Below are 25,277 nucleotides of genomic sequence, written 5' to 3'. Positions count from 1 at the left end.
CTACACAAACAGTGTCTCTGAAGCCCTTGACAGCCTTGATTCTGCCATTAAGTCAATAATCTGCCCTCGTTCTCTCCTCCTCCAGCCCCCACCCCTTCTACAACTGACCTGCTGTTAGTTTACGTACTTCCCTTTTTACTTACCCTCGACAACTGTTATCCAAACAGCAGCATAACTTTCCCCCCTTATGTGTTTCCCTTTTTCCCACCATGTCATTTTCCACAAGTCTGTTCGCTTTTTCTCCCTTACCACTTCTCACCCAGCATCTTTCATTGTTTCCAGACAGCGGTGAAACATATTTAGGGGAATGTGTGGAACGTCAGCGTCTGCACGGAGAAAAAGCAGGGACTCACACACACACACGCGCACACACACACATACTCGCACACACACAAACAGACGGACATCAGGAGCTCTTCCAGGAAAAGTGGCATCTGTGCAGCCCATTAGACAGGGATTCAGTGTACCTGTGCGGGCCTTTTACATATGGTGGTCAGCTGCTGGAACGGAACTGGAACCAGGGGTCACATCTGAGAGAAAACATCAGCAGAGATGACACACACACACACACACACACACACACACACACACACACACACACACACACACACACACACACACACACACACACACACACACACACACACACACACACACACACACAGGATGCTTTGTCCTCAGACTCCTATAGTGTCCTTCACCGCCGTCATCGCAGCAGCAGCGACGCGCCGGCCAAGTTGTTCAAATCTGCTGGGTTGCAGGTCAGCCAGCGATCCTGCAGGCTGCAAATAAACCCTCCCACTCTCTCAGACGTTTGGAGCCTCTACCTCTTTTTTGTCATTCCCTGAATCAAAAGCTCTCAAGAGTCAGCTTTCTATGGGAAGCGAGCAAACTGAAGAGTAATGAGTGGAAATGGTGTGGGAACAGGAGAATTCTCTTCAGTAGCAGCTCAGTTATTACTGCTGCTCAACCCTACACTGTAATAGCTCTCTGGGGCGAGGGTGTAGCCCTTTGACATCAGGAAGAAGAGGAGCAAGTGGATGTTTTTTTCAGATGTAAAGTAAGGAGTTGGCCTTTTCTTCAGACCTTGCAGCTTTGATTCATCAGTGTACAGAATATATGTGTTGCTGGGTCGGATTTTGAAGTAAGGAGCCGGCTCCATATCCTTTACCTTTTCCTTTTTTAATTTTTTTAATATGCAACACATTATTATTACAAGTAATTAAAGCGTCAATGTTAGGCGGATATTGTGTGTGCTTTACTTTATACCAGTTTAATCAACAACACAAATTCAGTGTCGTTGCTGCCATTTTCATATTTGATTACATTATGCAGAGGCTATGGCAAATATGTAGTTCATTCATCTGATCTTTGATAGTGACATCTTTCATTTACTACAGCAAACAATGTATTGTGAACAGATATGTTACAGTTTCTTCATTTGTAGTGTAGCATTGGGTTACTTTTAATGATCACACCATTAGTATCCCATCAGATGGATGTTATAAACTGGCGAGCCCCCACCGCCATATATGTATTCCACAAGAATACAGTTTTTATTTTCCAGCTAATTTACTCTTTTGAACATACGCAAGGCTCAAGCTTCTTTCCTCTAAGGTAAAAGTAAAAATGTTTGTTCTTTCTCTTTTTTCACTCAACTTCATATGTAGTTTTCAATTTGTTTCAATATCAATTTTCCATTTAGGCAACACAATCATACGCACTGCGTTTCAACGTTCATAAGTGGGTCTCTAATAAACTGCATTAAAAGTGAGTCAATCTACCTATAGTCAGTAATAGTTGCAGAGATTTTCCACTAAAAAAAACACCTAAACAAAAACCATCGGTAATATCATTAGTCTAAAGTTTGAAGGCAAAGCGTAGCTTCTGGGTGGTTTGTTGACGGCCACGGTGATATGACTGGAGGCACAGTCCTTAGGGAAGATCCTGCTCTCGTTGTTCGTAGATGTGTTGCATCAGAGCACCTGGTCGGAGCCTCGGGCAGCGGATATGGCTGTGCACGCTGCATGAATACAAGACTCATTAAGTTTACTGGCCTGCCAGGTGGACTGCAGCTCGTCTGAACACACCACGTGGTGTACATACGCTTGCGCCGAGATGTATACATCTGTGCATGCTAATAGGTGCACAAATAAGACACATTCGCATAGTTTCCATGCAGAGGGAGGGTGGGTTGGGGGGTTGGGGGGGAAGGTGAGGGGGGCTACAGGGCTTGTTCACCTCTAATCAGATCATCTCCAATATAGTATCATTGTAACCAAATTAAGGCTGATGCAGAGTATAGTATATCAGGTTTTGTCCAGAGCTCAGTCACATTTGTGGCGGAGAAGTGACATGGAGCACTTGTTGGAAATGCAATCACTGAACTTGCGTCACAGACATTAGAGGCAGTTAAAAACACAGATACTTTTGACAAAGCTAACTGATGTCTGACGAGGCTCGCTCACGCAATAACACGTTTGCGCACACGTGGGAACTCTTCAGTTCTGACTGAAGTCCCTCAGCGCTGAGCTACAATGAGTAGTTGTATACTGATTAGTATCAAGCTGTCTCGTGCAACACTGTGCAGCGCAAAGGTTTAAAAAGTGCAAAAAAATAATGTCCCAGTGAGAGGAATCCCTTTTTAGTGTTTAGCGTGCTTCTTTTCAAGGCACTGTGCCAGTTTTGTCTGTCCCAGATGAAAGATGAGCAGTCATGTCGATCTCTCTTGTGGTGGCCTAAAAAAGGTGCAGTGAGAAGGCCGTTGTCACGGTTTTGCCTCCAAAGACAACCTGAGATTATCTGATGACAGTGTCAGAAATTTCACAACCACCATGATGCTGAACCTCTTTACTGCAACCGAAGAAGTAAAGCCGAAAAATCAGGCAATGATGAAAGAGTTTGGAGACCTTTTTGGCGGCAGAATGCTGGGGTACGGCCACATCCTCAGTACACTTCTACATTCGGCTTCTCCCATGTACATAAATGCTTAATTGGCTTTTATTGATTATCTCCCAACCACAGCAGTGGCGTGATATACAGGATAATGTTGTTTGTGATGCTTAGTGATGTGTACTATAGCTGTTGTCACTTCCAATCTGGTGGAAGTTGACATTGTGCAATTAATCTGACTGTTGTTTGTGAAATCTATAATCAGGGTATCGATCCATGATCTGCACGTAGTTGTATTATTGCAGCGTTATTAAGTTCCGGTGACATTACATCAGTTAGGGTTGGTGTTGAATACTGTTGCACACGTGTTATTTTGGTCTGTTTGAGTTTCTCAGCCATTTAAAAATAAATTGATATCTTGACCGCTCGTGTTACTGCTCCTGCAATTGTTTTCAGCCATAAATCTAACCGGACATTTAAGGGCTGATTAAAACTTCAGGAGCATAAACAGACTGCGGTAGACAGCCATTTATCTTGTTAATAATTGCTGATAGAAATACATGGAACAATATTTACAAGGGATGTTTCTGGAAACTGATTTCAGTGTTGACTACGTGAAAACTTTAACTAAGACTCATCTTAACCATTTTAAAAGAGAGATACACGTAGAATACTGTAACAATTTAGGACAATTTATGTTAAGGGGTTTTAAACTTATTCCATTGAATATATGTGTTTATTAAGAGTTCTCTGTAACTTCTAATCAGAGCCTTGAAGCCTGAGACTGATGGCAAGGTTAACATTTAGCGCCCCAGTTTAGTGAATTCAAGATCAATGTAGCATCTTCCTGAAGCCTTTACCTTCAACTGAGTCATGTAGAAACGGTGGTCATTGTCGTGTTGAACTGCATCATCACCTCAGAATGGGTGGAATAAGAAGTTGAACAAAGTATCATCGCGAGCAGCTCTACTTCAGTCAAACCAAACTGCTTGTGGCCGTCTACACGACAACGTTTCAAGTGAAAACGCAGTTTATGCGCTTTCATTTACTTTTCTTGTAGGGTCACATGTGGTTGCTGTAATTTGCTTTTGTAGAGAACAATATGCTCTAAACATCGACAATGGTGAGTGCGTGGACGTTTGTATGGACAGACGAACAAGTTGGATTTTTATCACGGTGACTCTCAAACTATAAAACGAACGGGTTTCCTGGAGAAAATGGACTGGGAGTCATGACACTCCAAAATAAAACATTTAGTACACCAGCACAAAGGCCTGTTCTCAACACCGATTGGTTAGATTTCGACTGTCGATCATAATAGCAGCGGGCATCCATTCTCATTCAGGGTGGGACATTCCTGGAAGAAATAGTTGCACAGCTGTCGGGTAAGGAAATGCGTTTATGGTTATAATTACTAGGGCTTCAAATTAATTCAAATTTATGATATAATAAAAAACCATGACTGTACGTCAAATACTGAAAAGAATATGGTAACCATTACATTTTATGTTTGCATGGGGAGACATAAACACAAATGGGGCCATGTTATGTCAGTGTGGTTGTCGTGCCTCGGTTATGTTTTGGTTTGTTTACATCTTGGCCTTTTTTTTTTCTTTTTTTCTTTAACCCATCAGACGTCTGAATTAACGGCGGTTGCATTAAGTTAAAGGCCAGAACTGTGCTAGAATATGCTTCTCATTCACATTTTCAAATCATTAAGAGCACAAAATATATGAGCTACTTCCTTAGTAAGGCAGTCGTGGTAAACTCTCTCGAACAGAAATCACTCCACCTTAATCTTCATGCTGATTCAAAGATAGATGGCCTTATAAACAACAAAAGAAACCATGTCTTGTCAAATACAATATACTCTCAAGTTATCCCTTTTGGCATAATTCAAATTGTACAAAAGCAGGAAATTCATTAAACTGATTAACAAAAAGTATGCCCTATATACACAAATACTTATAAATATAACACTATAGACACTAAATATTTTGTTGAGACTATTTGTCTAGACTCAAACCTGTTGACAAACTTCATTTGGATAGTACAAATAGTAGCAGCATTTCTGTTTAATAATTTTCAAGTGTGAGATTTTGGCTTTCTGCTCAGACAAAACTATGAATAAATGCTCATGATGAAGTGTTCACACTTCATCATGATGAATGGATTAACTGATCCCTTGAAAGAGAAATGTTAATTTTCTGGTCCGGTTCACTGATGTTTCAAACATCAGACGACCAGAAACAAAACGCTTGCTGAAGAGCCGTTGTAACATATTTTTGGAGACGACTTCCACAGCTGTGTGCTGATTTAAATTCAACACAATGTGTTTGGGATTATTCTGGTGGATTTTTACCAGCTAAGAACTCAGCGGCAGCCCGTAAAGAATTCTCCATTATGCACATGAATTCCGATAATCTGAGGGATACAGCAGTTTCAAAAGTCCATCACGTCCATTTTGTTTCTGGTCTTACAGCGCTTTGCCGTGTTCACACTCCGAATGGACTTTATTTAAACTGTAGAGTACATTTTCGAGTGCATCTAGACCTTACGGTGCTTTCCAGGCAGTCTTGGACTGTTTGACTTGTTGCCCACCAGAGTGCAAATGGCAGCATTCACTCTTCGCATTGAGCACTAACTCCTGGAATTGTACATTTCTCCCAAATGTTTCCCCATACCAGCTCTTAGTTGTTTGACATTGTGTTAGTGTAATCTCCTTATGATATATTATCATAGCCCATCTGTCAGTCTCCTGTAAATTGTTTGAAACCAACGTTGAGCAAGCTCACCTTCTACTTTTAAAACTTCTGAAACAGAGAAATGACTGTCTCGTCTCATATTTGAAAGATCTGTGTGAAAGATTATAAAGAGCAGTGTAAACACTGAGTAATCTGAGATTTACATAGTGTCTGTTGTTCGGGTTTCACTTACATTATAGCCTGTCGTGTGTAGGAGTGTCAAAATAATTTTAATAAGGCTGCAGACTCTATGAATGATTCAATGTTATGAAGGCCTCATTAGAAGCAATGTTTTTGATTTCTGTATTTTTTTAAGTTATGGTAACACTCGCCATCTGTCTGGGCTCACCTAATGGTCTCTGTGGTGGGAATGTGCACGGTCCTCAGTAATGGAGTCTGGATCACATGTTTGTCTCCGCATAGTCGTCTCTGATAGGCCCTTTGTTCTTAATTACCACAGTGACTGTTTATCCACAATGTTTGCCTGGATCCTTATCAGCCCTAACAGTGTTTTAACTCCCAGAGGAGAATGTGTGGGAGATGGCGAGAGGAAGTGTGCATGCATGTGTGTGTGTGTGTGTGTGTGTGTGTGTGTGTGTGTGTGTGTGTGTGTGTGTGTGTGTGTGTGTGTGTGTGTGTGTGTGTGTGTGTGTGTGTGTGTGTGTGTGTGTGTGTGTGTGTGTGTGTGTGTGTGTGTGTGTGTGTGTGAGACGCACAATAGTGTACATATCAGCGTCCATGTTTGATGTACTCCGTCAGACATGGGTCAGAGTGTGGGGAATGCAAAACATGCAGATTCTACCAATGATATCCTGGTTGCCGTTGTGCTGAGGAGGTAGTATTCGTGCTCCTCCAGGTCGGGACGAAGGAGCGGACGCTTCCACTGCAGTCAGGTCAAAATTTCAGCCCTGAGTGATGAGTGTTCAGGTTGTTGCCTCATTCCTCAGCTCTGAGGTTATCAAACAAACAATGAGTTGTGTGTTTTCCACTCCAAATTGGGAGCCCTTGTAAAAGTGTGACAATTTTACTGTGTCTGGACTGTAAAAATGTTCATCATGAATCGGCTTTCTGCTCAAGACTGAGCTGCGAGACGGAGTTGGCACCGTGCGTGTGCATATGTGTGTGTCTATATGCTTTTGTTTGTCTTCTCCTGTGTGTGTGTGTGTGTGTGTGTGTGTGTGTGTGTGTGTGTGTGTGTGTGTGTGTGTGTGTGTGTGTGTGTGTGTGTGTGTGTGTGTGTGTGCAGACTGAAGCATGTGTGTAACCTGAGCTCTGGCCATCTCCCTGTGTGTGAGTAATGGTCCCTGTTTTATTGGCCCGCTCCTCAACAGACTCTATGAGTAATCACATAATGCGTGTTCTGACGTCAGAGCCGTTTCCATGGTAACACAGTGCTCCCCACTCCAGGGAGGTGCGTTCATTTTTTTCCTCTCCCCCCACATCTCGTCCTCGAGCCTTCAAAGCTCCGACTCGGGATGGAGACATTACTCCTCGAGCTGAAATCACCTCCCCCTCTAATCTGTAGTTTCACAATGTGCTTGTGTGATTAGCGTTGTGGACTTTGTTCTCTTTTGCCTTCTGCTTTTTCATCTTCTTTTTTCTTTTTTTTTTTCATTATTATTATTTCAGCCTCATCTCTCCATGTCCTCTCCACTTATTTCAGTCATCCTGTCTCCTCTTACCCCTCAGCTCCTTCCCTTTTTTGATTAGCCACCATTTCACTTCCTGCCCTCTCCTTTCTTTATTTTCCTCCAAACTTTCTCGTGCTGAAAAAAACCAGCTCTTCTGTTTCCGTGCCAGATGTATTCTCTTCTCTCCGCTGTGCAACCATGTTGAATGAGGGTGAAGCTTGCTCCCTTGTGTAACTGTTCACATATATACGATTAAAGCTAATGTAGGCATACATCACAAAAAAAAACTAAACAAAAAAACAACTTGTGTAATTTTATGGCTGCTAAAGTTTGCTAGTTTGTCTTTATGGTCATGTTAGTTAAATACTGTTAGTAGCATTACATATGTACCTCAAAAACTTTTCAAGCAAAACGGCCAAAATCTATCAAACCCAAATCCAAACTCTGACTTTTTCCAAGCCTGAAAACCATCAAAATGTCAATAATGGGGCCAGCCTTGATCTGTAGCTAGCAGCAGGCGCTCTGTCTGGCTAGCCAAACACTCACAGAGAAGCCGTTAATGGTTCTGTGTTGTGTCTGTTGTCGGTGCTCAGAGAGACCGGGGCTGAAAGCATTACACTGCCCATTTCCAACCCATTTCCTTCCCCGGCTGAAAGTGGTGTATTGCTGTCTGGACGAGGGGCATTGCCGTCTCCCTCATCGAGACGCGACTCGCCACCGCCTCCCTGTCAATGTCGACGCTCGAGTCTGTTGGAGCCTGTTTGGCTGCTGACACCGAAGACTGTGCTGTTGACACGTCCGGATTGAGAAGACAACCACTGTGACAGACTCTGTGTCTTCATATTCAACAAAGCTCGGCTCACTTGGGTGTCCATCTTTGCTTCTGCTCAGGTGCTCGTGTGACGTTTCTTTGTGGAAGTGTGAGAGAGAGAGAGAGAGAGAGAGAGGAGAACAAAAGAGAGGCAGACAGAGAAACCACAAGAAGTGGTTCCTGAGCGTGTGTGAGTCTGTGCTGTTTGCCAGAGAGGCTGCCCCACCAGATGACAACCATAAAAAAAAAAAAAGACAAGAAAGAAAGAAACCCTGCCTTATTGGTCAGCCTGGAGTCATGGCTGAGTTTCTGGCTGACTTGGCCTTGACTTTCAGAAACAGACTGAGCCATACCCATTAGTGTACTGTTGCATGTGAGTGGCGTTTTGACCCGAGACCCTGAAAGCGCTATCGAACCATAAACCAATGAGCCACAGTGGAGGGCATAATTGCCCGAGGCAAGGCCTGTTCTGCCAGTGTGGGTCCGCTGGTTGCCCACAGTTTAGCGTGGCATTGCCAGCTCAGCAGAAGAATCGAACGTTGTGAAGGACGGGGAGAAGGTGAGCCTCAGAGCCAGGTGGAGCTGATTTACTCACTGCGCAGAGGACGTTGTAACATCATGAGCAAAGAAAATGAATAAATAAATACAAGTTGGAAAGTAGAGGAAACATTTTTAAATGAATTGCTTAGAGGAAGCAGACTTCACATGAGATACCAGAGTATCTTCCAAAAAAATTTAATACCGCTCAAGAATCCCTCTCATCAGCAGTTTTGCGGTGTGCAGCCCATTATTGTTAATCTTATAGTTGGTATGAGAGGCTGTAATGGATTGTAATGAAATGTGACACACAGTAAATGTGCTCTTCTACTAAAACAATCTCCCCGTGCCCTGGCAGGTGCCATTTAGTGGCTGCTTTCCAACTCGTGACAGGTCATTATTGCTACTGTGATTAGTTTTGTAATCTTATAATCACGAACAGTGAACGTTTTGGTTGTAAATGCAAGCTGAAGGAAATTTGTTTGTGGGCGCTTGCTCAATTCTTGCTTTCAGAGATTTTACAGTTCGACGGTGGTGACTGACGGATCGGCTCTCTGTGTCCGCACCCCCACCCTTCCTATTTATCCCCCGGTGGTTATCGGCACCAGATCCGTTTGGTTTAGGCTACTGCTGCTGTACTAATCAGGTTATATGTGGAGAAGTAATTTATTTTGGGTCTGTTTTTCATTAGATTGGTGCACACATGCATATAACAAACATGCAAATTATTCAGATGGAGGGGAAAAAAAAAAGCTTGCTTGCCTAAATTTCTGCAGTTTTTATTGCAGGGTGGCCATTTGGTATTTACAAGTCCTACACAGAGCAGCCTTATCAACAGTGCCGTTGGAGCTGTTTATGACTCAGTTTTATGATACCTCTTTCCTCGTCTACCTTCTTAATTAATTGAACTACTTCCCATTATGGTGGCTTATCCTTTCCAATTGGGCATTATTTTATGCCAGGATTGTTTTTTTGTTTTTTTTTAACAATAGTCGTCATTTATTCAGAGTTGCAACAGACGTTGTTTCTTTCTGCTTTTACATGGTCCACGGAAAGTGCAATTAAAGCAATTACAGATGAGAAGACTCACTCGCTTCAGGCTACAGGCTGACTTTGCTGGACTTAAACTGACTGTGAACCCCTGCTGAACACGATCTTAAAACTCAAACTAATCTTTCATTTCATTGTGTGATGAATTATCCTGCCATCATTACTGATTGGCCAATTAAGACCATAACAAATGAACACTTGAACAATGCAATACAATGATTGAGCGAGGTTGAATGCAGACTCCGCGCATGTTTTCTCTGCTTCTTCCGACAGTAGCGCTGTGAGCCTGCTGTGCGGCGGTGTCGATGGAGGATGGCGTGGGGAGTAGAATGGGGACGTCAAAGGTCTCAGCAAACTGTTTCCTCAGCTGTGCCACAGAGTGCACCATCTATTTAGGATCGGCTAAGAATATTGGAAGCCCTCTTAAAGTTTTGTTATCTTGAACTTTCTCTGTTGTGAGAGTTTTTGTTGGTTTCAGCAAACCGGATGTAAAGTGTCGCCATTTTGTCCAGTAGGAAAAGTACAATCTTTTCCCCAACCAAAACAACACAGGGACATGTTTATTTTTTATTAACAAATTAATTGGAAATTAAGATTTCTCACAAATCACCGATATTGCAATGAGGTGCTACTTGGTTGTTACTACTAAGGAAACTTCATTACTGCCTAGAATATGTTCACATGCAGCTTTTTTTTCTTTCTGAGTAAGGGAGATCAAATCTATGGGCGGCTTGCAGTGTTTTGCTTTGTATGGGTAGAAGTTTTAATGGTTAGATTCTGCTATGTTTAGTAAATCCTAATATATTAGGGCCAACTTTATTTAATTCTGTTTTTCTTCTGTGAAAACCCCACTACACTTTAGTGCATAGGGTTGCATCAGACATCACAGGGGGGTCGGGGTAGTGCTTTGTCTGTTAAAGTTAAAATGGTGTACGTCAAAGAAAATCAATAAAATGTTTTCTTGAATGTGAAGCATTGCCGCACGATTCTGGAGCGATTACATTTCTCACCTCGTCGTGAAAATGTCCACCGTCTGATTTGAGGTCTTTCTCAGTGGAGTTTGCACGTCTCCCTGTGTGCATAGGTTTGCTGATGCTGAATTGCCAGTAGGTCTCCATGTGTTTGCTCTGTGATAGAATGGTGCTTCCTGCCTTCACCCATAGTCATCTTGGATTGGCTTCATGCCCAACAACAATAGGTTGGGGATCTCTCATGATTAAGATGGAGTTTATTTTATCCTCCTGCTTTTGTATGTTGAAGAGATTGAGTGTATTCACCAGTGTTTGATGTCACTGCAGAATTGAGAAAATTCTGATTATTGAGAGGTCCACAGCTTTTCCAAAAAGATTTCTAAGGAAAACTTTGTCTATTCCATTTAGGATATTAGCGGAAAAAACAAAATGTGATGTTAATAACAAGTTCACTAATATGTTTAGTGCCACATTAAATATATTTGTTTCTGTTAATGTTTCCATCCATCCATCCATCCATCCATCCATCCATCCATCCATCCATCCATCCATCCATCCATATTTGAAACCATTTTATGGTTATAGGTTTGCTGGATCAGATTTCAGCTTCCACTGGGTGAAGACAGAGAATCAATCGGACAGGTCGCCAGCCCATCACAGAGAAAAGTCAAAGACAGAATGAGAGATAGCAATAATTTTTAACTGTGTGCTGAAACTGAAGTGCCCGGCGATGAATCATGCATGCGCAGGGACAAGATGCAAACCACACAGAGAAATAGGAATCATTCGTGTTGTCCTGCAGTGGTTCAGTTGCTCTGGGTTGTCCTGTTGGCATGTCAGGTGTCTTTGGACAAACACGGAAACACAAGTTGTTCACAGAGGTATGTGTGTTGACATAGTCACCACTGGTGGGTGAATGTACAAATTATTAGATGTGCGAATTGGTGAAAAAGTGATTGATGTCGAAACACATTAAGTAGTAAAATCTGCAACACCCTGGAAATGAAGTTCATTCATCTGTAAATAAAGGAAGACGTCATACATTTTTGGGACCTGGGAAGCATGGTTGTTTTTCTTTTTAGGAAATACTTCCTCAAGACAAAAAAAAATTTGTCTTCTTTTTGCTATCTGCATTCACATGGGTGATGGGATTTATCTATTTCACCTTTATTTTACTTGGTAGGTTGATTGAGAACCAGTTCTCCTTTTACTATGATGACCTGGCCAAGAGGCAGCATGTGCTCTACACAAATGTGCTTTTGTTTATTTGAAGTCATGCTGAATCTTCCTGATGGCATAAACTTGTTCTCTGCCTCCGTTTCGTCATAGTTCATGTGCGTCTTGCTTGGTTAACTACTATTGTTTGCCACAAAAGATAAGTGGGCACTATCAAATCTTGTGTCGTTACTGTGACCAGCGTGGCTATCGTTTTCCCTTGTCAGTGAGTGGGAGGTCAGGAGTAGCTCCAAACACTCCAAAACGATCTCTCCAGTTGAAGGCATGTGGACTGAAAAAGTTGAGGTCTTACGGTTCTCAGAACTATAGGAAGGTTCCTACAATCCAAAAACATGGATCTCATCCTTACACACTTACACAATAACTAAAACAAATTTTAACATCATACATTTTCCCTCAACCTCAAAGGATTTAGTCATTTACCAGTCCATAAATACAAATATGACTTTGTTCTTAATGACTTAACAAGTTAATTAAAAAAAAGGTCTCCCTGAATTTACTGAATGATTAACCATTATCATAATTGACCTCATATAATCCTCAGTACCACTCTTGTTTTCTCTAAATCAGCAAAGGAAAACACAATAATTAAACTATAAGCTGCCAGCATAACTTGCAAAAGCACTGAACAAAACTCGGTGTGGCTAAAACCTGAAGTATTCATGCATATTTATGGAGTGAGTTGTTTGTTCCAAGTATCCATCTCTTGACAGCAGTTTTGCAATTATTTATGGTTTCTATGTTTTAAGTGGAACAGGAAGACTATTTCAAGCGATAGCTTTTCTCGAGTGCGCAACTGCTTATGAAAACAGACGGAAAACACGAAGTAGCGCTTATTTGTTTTATCATGAAAAGATAAATATAGCAAACGCGGGCTGGGTGAATGATTGCTGCTTTTATAACGTATGATCCCTGCTCCCTCTGTTCCACAGCGTATGAGACATTATCAGTGAGAACTGAGGCCGATGAATGTGAGGAATGCAGGCTGACGTCACTGGACGTACCGTAGCTTCTGTCACATGGCTAGGTAAACACACGTCGCCATTTGGCTCGGCATGTGGGTGGTGGCACCAGTAGCTCTAATCAGAGTCCGGAGCGAAGCATTCCTTCAAGAAAGTTTCTCTGTTGTTGAGTGTGGAAAAAAAGAAACAAATGCTTTGTGTATTTTTACAAGGATTCCTTCCATGTTTAAACAGCAGACTTACATAGTTTTTTTTTTTTCCTCTCCCTTTTTTTTTTTTTTTTTTTTTTTTTTTTTTTTTACAAACCAGTGTTTTCCTTGCTTGCGGTCCGTCTAAGTGTTGTTCCAGCTCCAGAGCAGCACACTGGGATACATGCACGTAATTACTCATGGAGAAGCATCCATGTACGACCCATAGCTATACTGCATGTTTACTGTATACATGGGTAGACTGACAGAAGGAAAGCTGTTGAACAAAATAGCAGAAAAACATGCAGTGTAAACAAAGAAGAACCAGTGTTCCTGTTATTAGGAGAAATATAACCAAACAAACAATTAAGCCGGTTGTGGAATCTCGCAATTGTCAGTCCATTCATTTTTCCATTTCTCCTGTTTTTTTGCTGGGTTATAATCCTTTTCCACAAGGACCTGAAACATAGCCGTTTTAACTACATTATGTTTGTCAACACCTATAGTTATTAGTCATCAAGGCCATAGATTCATATCTTTTCACCATTATTAAAACTTAAACCAGGCACAATATTGGAAAACTGTTGACAAATATACACTTTAATGAAATTCAGTAACCACAACCTAATAAATAGGCCAAATATAATACTGCTTTGACAACAAACCTGCCTGTAGTCCGCTGGGTTCAGCTTCAGTGCTTTGCATCCCTAAGTTGGATAGAAGATGAATGGAAGAATTTTTTTTTACCATTACAGTGAATACTGTGACCAAAAGCAGCTCTGATTTAAAATGCTAAGGTTTATGAGTGGATGCATGATGCTTTAAAACAGAGGTGAATTTCTCAGTGTATAAATACATTATTCTTTTCTAAATCTTTGGGATAAATTTGTTATGAATGATAGTGATGACTAGATATGTTAACAGCAAAGTCATGGCTGTACAGCCAATGTACATAAACGTCGTAAGAAAATAACTAATTGCAACCTCCTGAACTTCATTTCATCGCCCTCTTGGTTCATTAAAGTTATGAAAACTTTCTCTCTTTTTATTACTCGGACAGCAGCAATAAAGTTGCACTGCCGTAGGCAGCCATGCTGCTTGTTTATTGTTGTGTAAATGCCGTAAACTGGAAAATGGGACCTTTCCCAACTTATAACTATCCCAATTCTCAACTGCATGAATGCACATTGAGTCTCAATGATTGTGCAGTAAACTTTAAAAAAATCAAAACCAGGACTGAGGGATTTCTTTTGTTTTGGCCAAGAGCAGAAGCATGCTGGTGATATTGTGCTGTACAGAACTTTAAAGTCCCTCATAGAAATGAATGGCATTCGTCTGGTTGTTAACCCTTAGCGGCCACATTTAAATAAATGAGCCCTGTTCACTTTCTGCAGGACCAGTCAATGTTGTTCAAATAACCCACAGAGACAAAAATCAAAGATTATACTGTTCCACCTTTGTCAGCCCCATCAACCTGTATTTGAGACACATCAGCAAAAATCTCCCTGTAAATGATCAGTGGACAGCCAGCATCGGCAACAACCCCACGAAGCATTTAGAAACTAACGAGCCGAATAATTCACTCAGAAGGTGGTGGAGAACAAAATGGTGATAAAAGAAAGAATTTTTATTGGACTTCTGGAAAAAGCTGTGTTGTGTCTGCCCAGCATGGTCTTTTTCCCAGGACATCACATTTTACCGCTGATATCGCAGAGACATTCACAAGTAGAGGTGAGCTGAACAGGTTGCCAACAAACGGAGGTAGTACTATGCAAAAATTAAAGAAAAGTAAACATTTGTGGGAGTGGGAAAGGGTGGGATTTGGGGATCAAACCAAGGAGATCAGTGTGTGTGTGTCCATGCCAAGAAAAAAGTATGGATGAATGTTTGCAGATAAATGATTTAACCTATTTTAATTGATTTTAAATATGTACTTAAAAGGAACAGCACCAAATAAATACAACCAGAAAATATTATCAAATTGTTTTGTTTACATGTATGTTTGCAATCACATAGACAATAAAAAAAAGCAATCAAAATAGATTTGAACATATAAGGAAAATATGATAAAATATAGTAAAGCCTTAATTCTTTTTTTTTTTTTTTCCATACTCGCAAATTTAAAACTAAATATATAAAACTAAGTATTGAGAACAACTCAGAATAACTTAATTTAGTTGTTTTACCTTTATGATAATATCTATATTATTACTTGATCACAGTAATTATTTGTTTTGGATCTTATAACTATGTTGCTCCATGAAACATACTTAAGTCCCAATATAAGTTATATATGAAGGTATTTCACTGGTAATGTAGTAATATGTACAATCCCTATTTTAACACAAAGCCCTTTTCCTGTTTTGATCCTTATTGAATCCATGGAAAGATGGACATTTCTCCAAGACATCATCAATTTTCCACAAAGCTACTTTATAGCCTTTCTTAAGCATCTGTTCCCAAAGTGACCAAAGGATTATTACTCCTCTCTCGTGTAAAATCAGCTGTGAAGTACCTTTATCTATAAAAGAAAGCCTGTTAAACCTGTGTGAACATTCACATAGCTCACCTCATTCTCTCACAGCTTGTGGTGTGTGGTGAGACATTCCCACGCTGGCTAGATTAATTCACAGTGGGTTTGCTCCATGCCCAAACCATGCACTGAAATGGACTCCTACTGTTCGAGCCCTCTGCTGACTTGAATCTGGATAAAATTATTCAATGACGGAGCCACAACAGTAGCAAAGAGTGGGCGAAGCATAAAACATGGGCACATGTTGACAGTGTTTTTGTAATAACTGCCACTGGCAGAAGGGGGCAGCAAATGTTTCACACTGCTGGTCTTCAGAAGTACTTCTCTCACTGGTGACTTGTACACATACAGTCATGACATATTTAAAGCAGATATCCACTCGCAAACTGACCGGTCAAGTCCAAAATGCAGTAGTAAGCAGGTGGTCCAGCTCAGAGATCTGTTGACACTTTTCAGTTGAGCTGCACTAAAGTCGTATATCATGATATACCTTTGCCAAAGGCACAACTCTTTCAAGACACACTGACAGCACATTATTACCACACAATCTTTGGTTATAACCATGCCATATATCATTTAGGCAAGTGAGGCAGAGGGCTTTAAGATAGTGTGTATTGTTTATTACTTGCTAAGCCTCAGTGAGCTGCAGTCAGGGTGTGATCCAAGTAGATGGCTTTCTGTCACTTGTGGAGCCTGCACTTTATTTCCCAAGAGGATTGCCAGCATCTCCTCTATCTTATCCCCCTGTTTGCTTTTGCTCCTAGCCAGGTTTCCAGGATGCTATCGGCATGACGGCCCGTACCTAATGGCTCCGAGTTGTGTCTCGTAGACAGAGGAGCCCACCAGAGTACACCAGGAAAGGCTATCTCCTGTTGCACCAGCACAGTCCGCACAGAAGCCCGCTTTCTCCTCCCTGCGGGAATCCCTCTGACAAAGTTAGCGTTTTACGAGATAATGGCCCTGGGGTTGACCTGAACCTCTTGAAGGAGGAACTTGCTCAGCAATGTGAATCCCTCCACCTGCAAAAAAGAGGAAACAGAGATTTATGTCTCCACACAAACATGCCTGCTGTTTATCAGAGGCTTGCACACACACACACACACACACACACATGCTTTCAGTACATCAGTGAGTACATAGGTGCTGTCCTGACTGCACGTTCATGTTTACACATCAGTGATTTATGAAGAATATAGAGATGTGATTTAAAGGCATATGCTTGAGTGGGCAATTGCTGTCTGTTTACTGAAGTCCTGTGGGAATCTAGATTGGGCTGTGAATGCTGCTGTAGTGTGTGTGTGTGTGTGTGTGTGTGTGTGTGTGTGTGTGTGTGTGTGTGTGTGTGTGTGTGTGTGTGTGTGTGTGTGTGTGTGTGTGTGTGTGTGTGTGTGTGTGTGTGTGTGTGTGTGTGTGTGTGTGTGTGTGTGTGAGAGAGAGAGACTTCTCTCAGATGAGCACAGACAATAAACGCTTGCTGAATCGGGCAAGTGAATAAAAGATTAAATAATGTATGCATGCACAAATGCCCATGCTGCTTTCATAACATTATCTTTGACTGAACTCTATGTTCTCGGATTCTCGTTCCACGGCGTCCAAATTATCTTACAGTGAAAAGTCCTCAGACAGGATCAGTGCTCTCTCAAAGAGAATAGTTCCACATGTCATCATTTAGCCAAAATTAACACTGTTCAGAAGTTCAGATTGTTTTCCTTGGTTTTCATGTAAAGGTCAGCTCCAAATTGTTTTGTTATTCAACTATTCATTAACTTTGAAAATCCAGCTTGACGTACATTGCCTCTTCCAAAAGAAATATTACCGCCTGTCCCAGTCAGAGTTATGGCTTCATAAAAACATTTTACAGTGGAACTGTAAAATTCAGTCTTGTTGTTGTCTGAGACCTGCTGTGCACAAAACTACCACAAATCCGCCCATTTTCATAGGTTCAGTGACATTGCTGTGTCAGCAAATATGTAGATTAACCCCTTTCTTTACACATGAAACCATCCTATTGTATTATAATTCAGAGATGCTCCATACATACATCAATGGTACCATTCTCATTTTGTCATGAAAGAGTTGTCAGAGAAGGATTTGGAGGCAGGCTCAACAACTGAATTGCCAAGATGATGAATGATAGGAAAATATACACTTTATCACTATGCTGTCCACTTACGTTTTGGAGTCACACTAAATAAGACTAAGAACACATGAGAAGCACATCAGACCGAATTTGCCGTGGTCTTGACATTTAACTAGTTAACTGGCTCACAGGTGGATCGATCACTGTGTGACGGCACAGGCTCGGGTTTCTCTCTATTTTAGAGGAAGAACCGTTTGAGTGGGTTTTATTAAATAAATTACGGTGTCATAAATGATTTATTTTGACAAAGCAGTTCGTGGCGAGAGTGCTGTGGCTGTAGAGTGGCTGACACCTTTGACGTGCCGTACAGTGTTTGGGTCAGCTGGGAATTAAGTCTCACAAAACCCACTGGCACCTTGCAGACTGAACAGAGCAGAGGCTGGTAAAACAAACAAATAAGTGAGAGCTGCGCTCCCTCCTCGGCTCTCCAGGCCCCTGCAGTACTCCTGACTGTACCATTATACACTAATGGCTTTGGCATGCTGTTTTCAAATGGGTTGCCAGGTCTAAACCACCAGACCCCCCCCCCAATTTTTTTTTTTTAACCAGGCTGAACATGCTGAGCTGGGATTCATAGGCAAGGGGAAAATGTAAGCGTAAAAACACAATATAACAAAAACTAACAATGCTTTTTTTTATTTAGATATTTCAAACTGGTATTATCAGCTTTAAGGAGCAGAGCTTCCTTTTGTGGGTGACACATTTCATGCCGTTGTGTTTGATTTTTCAGTTTTTGAGGTCAGAATGTGGGGCGCTCCCAGTGAGGTTTTCTCCGGGCCACAGCATCCTTGTGGCCCCATGCTTTCACCCGCAGGGACTGACAGATCCCTCTCTGCTCAAGACTCATTCACTTGCATCCTTCTAGGATCAGGCTTAGTCTCCCCCAGGAAACGTAAGGACGATAAATCCCATTAGTCACACTTGAGAAATTAGAAGAGTCTGAGTAAGAATGTGTGAAGAGCAGCGGAGGGGGTAAATAACAGGCAGAGTGCAGAGGCAATGCTGCAGCGAGAAGTATGTCGTGGGATCATGTTTGCGCTTACCAGCTTTTTTTTTTTTTTAAAGCCCGAGCAAGTGTGATTTCGTTCATTAAGTGAGTGCGTTGCAGGATGGTGCATGAAACTGAGCGTCAGAGCGCGTGGTGGTGCGCTAAGGTGGACTTGTGCTAATCCTTGCATGCGCACAAGTGTGTTCCTCATTGCCTGCTCACAGCTGCCTCCCATGCCCTTGGCAGCCCACCTCAACAGTTCCCTTCCCTTCCCTACAGCGATGACGCAAATGACCCACGATGACTGACCCCCACGGTAAAACCTGTAAAACATTAGCCAGCATGAATAGGAATGACTCTCCGCACTCTCCCCTCAGCAGGCATGCCGGGAAGGATTTATAGGTGTCCTCCTCTGGCTGCTCCACTCAGGGTAGATGTGGCAGAGGAAAAGGTGAAGCATGCTCTTTTTTTTTTCTTCTTTTTTTTTTTTTGGAGTCACCTGGACAAGGAGCCACACAGTTTGGGTCTCAAACACTTCACAGTTTAATGGATCCTGTAAACACATCGGTTAATTCATTGAACTCACTTTTACAGCGGTTTTATTCATGTGTCCCAATAAATTCATGATAGTTCATGAATTTTCTTAGAGAAGGATGAGGTGAGGAATGAAGATGATTTCAAAAACACAAAGAGTATAAATACAGTTAGGATTTATGATGAAACGTGTGGAATTCTACCTTATTTCATACCGATTTTATAATACAAATGGCCTTACTTTCAACAGCCCAACTTTCTACATTTAGGAACAATAAAGACGACAGTTGGAAATAAAGTAACAGAAGTGATTTTCTGTGAAGGTGGCCTATATCTGCCCTCCAAAGCGAGTAATAGATTATGATGTGAGTACCAAGTAGAACAAAAGGATTTATGATCAAAGCAATCAAAGCTTAGGATGCAGGCTTATAAAGAGGTTCTATTTATGCTGTAATGGTTTCCTGTCATTGCTGCCATTTTTGCATCATTATATCATATATGACATGCAATAAAATATAGCACCTCTACGAAACTGTGTCAAACGTTAATGAAGAAACGGCGTTAAGAATGTCCCGAGAGAAACAACTACGTGGCAGTAGTCATGAAAATACCTCCATCTGCAGGTGCAAAGCAAGATTACATCTCGTGAAAGGCATGATAACATTCACTGTGGTTTTAACACTCTTGAATGTCGGCACACAGATCTTCGATTGTTGCCTTGACGGTGTCCTCACAACTAATCTGCTGTTACTTCCGAAGCCTTCGCGTGGCAAGGCTTGCAGGATTTGACCTACTTTCTTTAGTCGGCTGAAGTGAAACTGAGTGCAAGGGTGTCTGAGTCAAGCACTAGAGACATCACATTATCTTTGACAGAGAGAAGAACAAAAGAGGAAGAATATGTAGCAAACGGAAATTCTGAAACCTCGAGGCAGAGGGTGTGAGTTTGTAGGGTGACTCTCTGTCAGTGTGTGTACTTCAACGTAAGCAGGCGTTCGTGTGAATTCCTGACTTTGCAGACCTGACTGTAAGTGAGATCACACTGAGTTTAATTGGGCAGAGAAGTGGTTCATAAAAACCCTCGGGTCAAGCTCATTGGAAATCCTGCAGACTGATCTCCTTTCCCTTCGACACCGCGTTAATTAACCCAAGCATACTGAAAGATCAGCAAGCAACTCGTTTTCTCCTCCTGGAAAGACCGTGTCCTCAGCAGACACTGACTCTGCATCCTTCTAAATCCAATGCAGCAACAAACCAACACACAAATAGACACGCATCAACTTCATTCAAGTGAAGCCAGTAATGAGAGATGAAATAAGACGCGGTCGACAGAAAAAACTGGAGGGAAGTAGAGAGAAATTGGGCTGCTCATGGAGAAACCCTGCAAGCGAGTTATCTTGCACTGAGCTATATTAGGATATAGCAGTTTCCGGTTCTCATTGCCAGCAAATTCTGTCAAGTACTCCGTATTAAGTTAATGACAGTGGGCTGGGCTTCAGGCTAATCAGGTGTGAGCGTGAAGCCTCTGAGCCGTAGGTGTTGCTGCCTCCACCACTTCACAACCACAGAGAAGTGGTTTTCAGCTGGATATTGGCACGAGGTCGTCAAACAACAAGCCTGTTCCAGTAGTTTGTTTGTGCTGTGACACCATGGTGTTTACCCAGCACCTCAGAGGCACGGCAGCTCGCCATGGTGGTGAACAGGGCATGGCTGCGTGTTGGCATCCACACCGTTGCCCTCTTAGCACTCGAGCTGAGAGCAAGGCTGGGAGTTTACTTGGCTCGTGCTATTTTGAGTCATGAGAGTGCAGCTCGGCTATTAAAAGGGAGGCAGGCGTATTGTGGCTGGCTGCCTCCTTTGCATTTGTGACATGTCATCTATCACATGTATCCTGTCCCTTATTTACAGTTACACGTGTTTCACAACAAACTCTTGTTGAGGTGCATACATTGACAAAGAGCCATGCAGGACTGTGGACACCGACTCAGGAGCGGCTGGACTGAGGCACCTGTAAAAATCAGAAAGTGTAAACATCCTGCTGCTTCATAGGGGCTCCAGAGCAGTATGGTGGTACGAGACGGGTTCAGTGAGGATGCAGCAGAAAAATACTAAAGGTCAAGGGTTTTCCTTTCCCCAGCATGATTTTCGCTCCATTGAAATTTCGATAAGAAACCTTTTTTTATTTTTTTATTTTAGAAGTGTAATGAAAAAGTCGAGTAAACATCAGTATAAATTCATAAGAAGCAACAGTCACAGACTATATTATATGAAGCCTTATCAGATCTGGATGTTTCTCATTTAGCAATGAATACAAACCAAATATTAATAGAAAGCAACCTTCTTTACGTTTCCAATGGCAGAATCTTGGTGGACAAAATTATTCTTTTACGATGTGCAAACTACTATAATGGAATTATGTCACTCAATCATATTTAAAAACATAACAAAATTTGGATTCTGATCATCAAGTTTTAAAGTCGTCCCAGTTCATCAAAATGTAATTGTTGGTCCTTCAATTCTAAAGTTATTCTCTCTAACTGATGACAGTTGCATAGTGTGACACTGAATCAAGTCAGGAAAATCTTATCAGGATGATTTGCGTTATGTTGTTGGGAACAACACATTCTAAAGTAACTAATCCAACTTATTTTTGTTGTGACACGTTAGGGACTGATTATGTTTCTGTAATCAGTGTAATGACCGAGGTGAACTGCCGCCTCACGTAGCTGTTGCCTTGAATGTTACTATTACACTAAACTCCTGTCTACAACAGGAGAAGTGCCAGAATAATCATGAACTAACTCGCTCGTTTCAACAACAAGAAAGACGTCTGACTGTAAGTAACAGCTTGTCCCTTCGGTGCCTGTGAGGTCTTCTCGATGGTCACAATTACGCTAAGCTCTTGTTTTCTGGAGGAGCTGAACTAACTCAGTCCTCCAAACAGATTCGTGAAAGATCATCAATATTAACCTCTATTTAAATGATCTGCCTAAATAAACATGTGCTTACCTTCATAAGGGCTGCTGTCTGCATGTTGGTAGATTCATTAGTTCATAAATCAGTTTATTTCAATACATTATAGAGCGTCTTCATACAACTAAACGGCAAAATCAGTCATTAAACTGACCCACACGGTGGGGACAGCTAAGCGAAATGTGCTACAGCAACTCTACACTTATGATAATGCTACAAAAGAAATGTTATGTGCTCATTCAAAGAAAATCTAATTAATAGTGACAAAAGTAATGGAAGAGTTACTGTCCTAATTGTTACTTAGATAAATGATCTCGGCCGCTCTGATTGGTCATCCTGTAGTGAAAATAACAACAAAAAAAAAAAAAAACTGAGGCTCTCACTTTGTCCATACCAGAATAAACTTTTCTTTTATATTAAAATTACATTTTTTGGCATTGAATACCATTTTGTGAAAAGTATATCCAGCCCGACGCTTGTAAATACATGACGACTGGTGCAGATAGTGTGCGGTGGTTGTGTGATTTAACTGTCACTATCTTATTTTTTGGAAACATACTCAGTCTGACTGCATCTTCCATTAACATGCCGCTGAACTGAAGAGCGATCACTTTTCTTTTTTTCTTTTTTCCTGCGGTGTATTTCTGAAGTGCATCGCTCTGAATAACGAAGGCACAGTAAATCTCCACAATGCATTCACAATGGAGCAGAGTCTCATAAAAAATGCCTCGGAGCCTATTGAGTGTGTCATGTTGCTCCAGTAGCTATAACACTGATTGAAAATTGACATGCTTGTATTTTCAAAGACACAAAGGCCCCCCCCCCCCCCCCCCCCCCTTCTTTCTAGAACTGGCTTCAGTCATTAAAAATGATGAGCGTTGCTCCAAATGATTAAAAGCCACAACTGGGGTCGGCTACTTCTAAGTTCCTGTGCCATATAATGGATGTAGCAGAGGGTGAAACAAAGGGCATTACTTCTTCAAAGTTGTTATTTTACCCCAGTAGGTGCACTGAGGCCTTGCGCTGAAAAACAAATCCATTTGGAAGTTTTACTGCTTCAGTTATGTTGTGCAGCCTGGAAGACGTCCATGAAAAACCAGGAGATATCTAAGAAATCACTCACGAGTGGTTTTACCTCTTCAGACATAAAGCGGGCAGTGGCCTCCCATATAATCTCAGACTACTCTTCTCCATTAGCGGCACAAGGTTTAAAAAAAACCCAACATGTTTATGTTTTTCTGTCATTATTGTTTGTGGATGATTAACTGATTAGAAGATTAAAAACTTCTATATTTGTCCTACAGTGATGGACATATATTTCACCCTCTGTGAGATGTTTTCTCAATGTTATGATTGATATCAAAGCTTTTTTCTTCTTTGCCCTTTGCCTTTTTGTCTTGTGGTTTGGCATTTAAAAAGTTTCTGTGGTTTCCCATCACATCCACCATGCACTCATTGTTTAGGGAGTACACCATCCATGTGTATTTCTTCATCAATTTTTGGAGTCAGTCTGAGAGAAAATGAACCCCACTGCAGCCTGTGAAGGCACTCTGTGCGAGAGGCTATCTACACTGAATTTTGTACTCAGCTTTGATATTGTGCTTTTCATTTCATTTTCTTTTTTTTCTTTTTTGTTTTGGCACATGAAAGAACACATGTAGACTTCTGTGTTGTCTGGCTCTGTCTCTCAAAGCAGACAGATGAAAGGTTGGGTTACATAAGACCGTTAGGCCAAATGTCTGCGTGTGCGTGCGTGCGTGCGTGCGTGTGTGCGTGCCTGGAGAGCTTCACTCTAATGCTAGGACCTCCTAATGGAGCTGCAACTGCCGGCTCCTCTACTGTAAAATATAATCTTTGTCATCAGAGCAGTGAAGAGTGGAACAAGCAAAACCCCATTAACTATCTCCTCATTTGTGAAAGAAGCTTCTCGAAAGTTAATTTGGACAAAATTTGGGAAAGTAGGTGATCGCACACACATTTGTTATTGTTTGGCGATTGAACGGTTCTGGAGCGACGCATTTGTAGTGGACGTCCTGTTGGATCAACGACTGATGTAGTTGGGAGCTGTATTTAAAATAGTTTCCACATCTGAAGTTTGTGTTAGAATTATTTTTGTTGGCAACAAAGAAAGCAATAACACTGAATTAGATAAATGCAAAGTCACCCCCAATAAATCCATGGGAATAGAGACTCGGCTCGACCTATATCAGGAACAGATGACAGCGATACTTCCAATGGAATTCCCAACATTAAAAAAAACAACTTTGATTCTACAAAGAAAGAGCAGCGTGAGGTTCTCCCAAGCGAATGGCTTCCCATGAGGAGGATCTATCCTGCTCTTTTTTGCTGGTATGAAGTGGGCAGAGCTGAGTTGGAAAAAGAGATTACCAGGCTTTAGGAATAATTTTGCAATATTTGTCTTGAAATGTGATAACAGCTGGAGGGTTGTTTGTTTATGTTGGTCACTGTCAATCAAATTTAATTAAACCATGCCCACACGGTGCAGATGAAGCAAATTAGCCGAGATTTTTGAATGTCAAACAGTTCATAGACTTTTTCTTTTAAGCTTTAAGCTTGATAGTTGGTTGAACATTAAACTTTACACACTAATACTTCAAATTCAAATTGTTCTGAGATAAAATTGGAATGGCTTGATTTTGATCAGTGTTGCCATCAAGGAGTTTGCAAACATGGCACTAAATCAGTATTTATATGTTTTTGTAGTTAATCAAGTAAAATTCCAATTTTCCCTTTTAAACATTTTAAATCGGAACAACCTTTCACTAAGAAAATAGTCCATGGTATGTGCCTACAGCAAGGTCTGTGGATTATCTAAATCACACAGGATGCCATTTCTGCTAAGATACAGGGCTGCAGAATTTTTAATTAAAGCTTTAGTGCTGCGAGCAACAAAACTAAAGCTCTGTTGACCTCCAGTGAACTGTAGCATCATACGCCAGCATATAAAGCAAAACCCATGAAAACTGTATTTAGATAGCCTGAGAAGAAACAATACGTGAAACTATCCTGTGTTCCTATAGATATACAAATAAAGTAATGATTCTTCTGATGAGAATGTGCACGAGGAAC

The 25,277-nt window shown here is 41.3% G+C and overlaps 1 protein-coding gene across 1 annotated transcript in view; it reads left to right on the top strand.

Annotated features, from left to right (window-relative positions):
* LOC308116532 (cGMP-inhibited 3',5'-cyclic phosphodiesterase 3A-like) overlaps positions 1 to 25,277 on the top strand; it is a gene marked incomplete at both ends in the record, with an annotated part of 83,217 nt that overhangs the window by 16,527 nt on the left and 41,413 nt on the right. The gene's annotated exons all lie outside the window — the stretch shown is intronic.

This window comes from Lipophrys pholis, assembly GCF_963383615.2.
Source record: "Lipophrys pholis genome assembly, chromosome: 11".
NCBI lineage: Eukaryota > Metazoa > Chordata > Actinopteri > Blenniiformes > Blenniidae > Lipophrys > Lipophrys pholis.
This window is presented reverse-complemented; position numbering and strand designations above follow the sequence as displayed.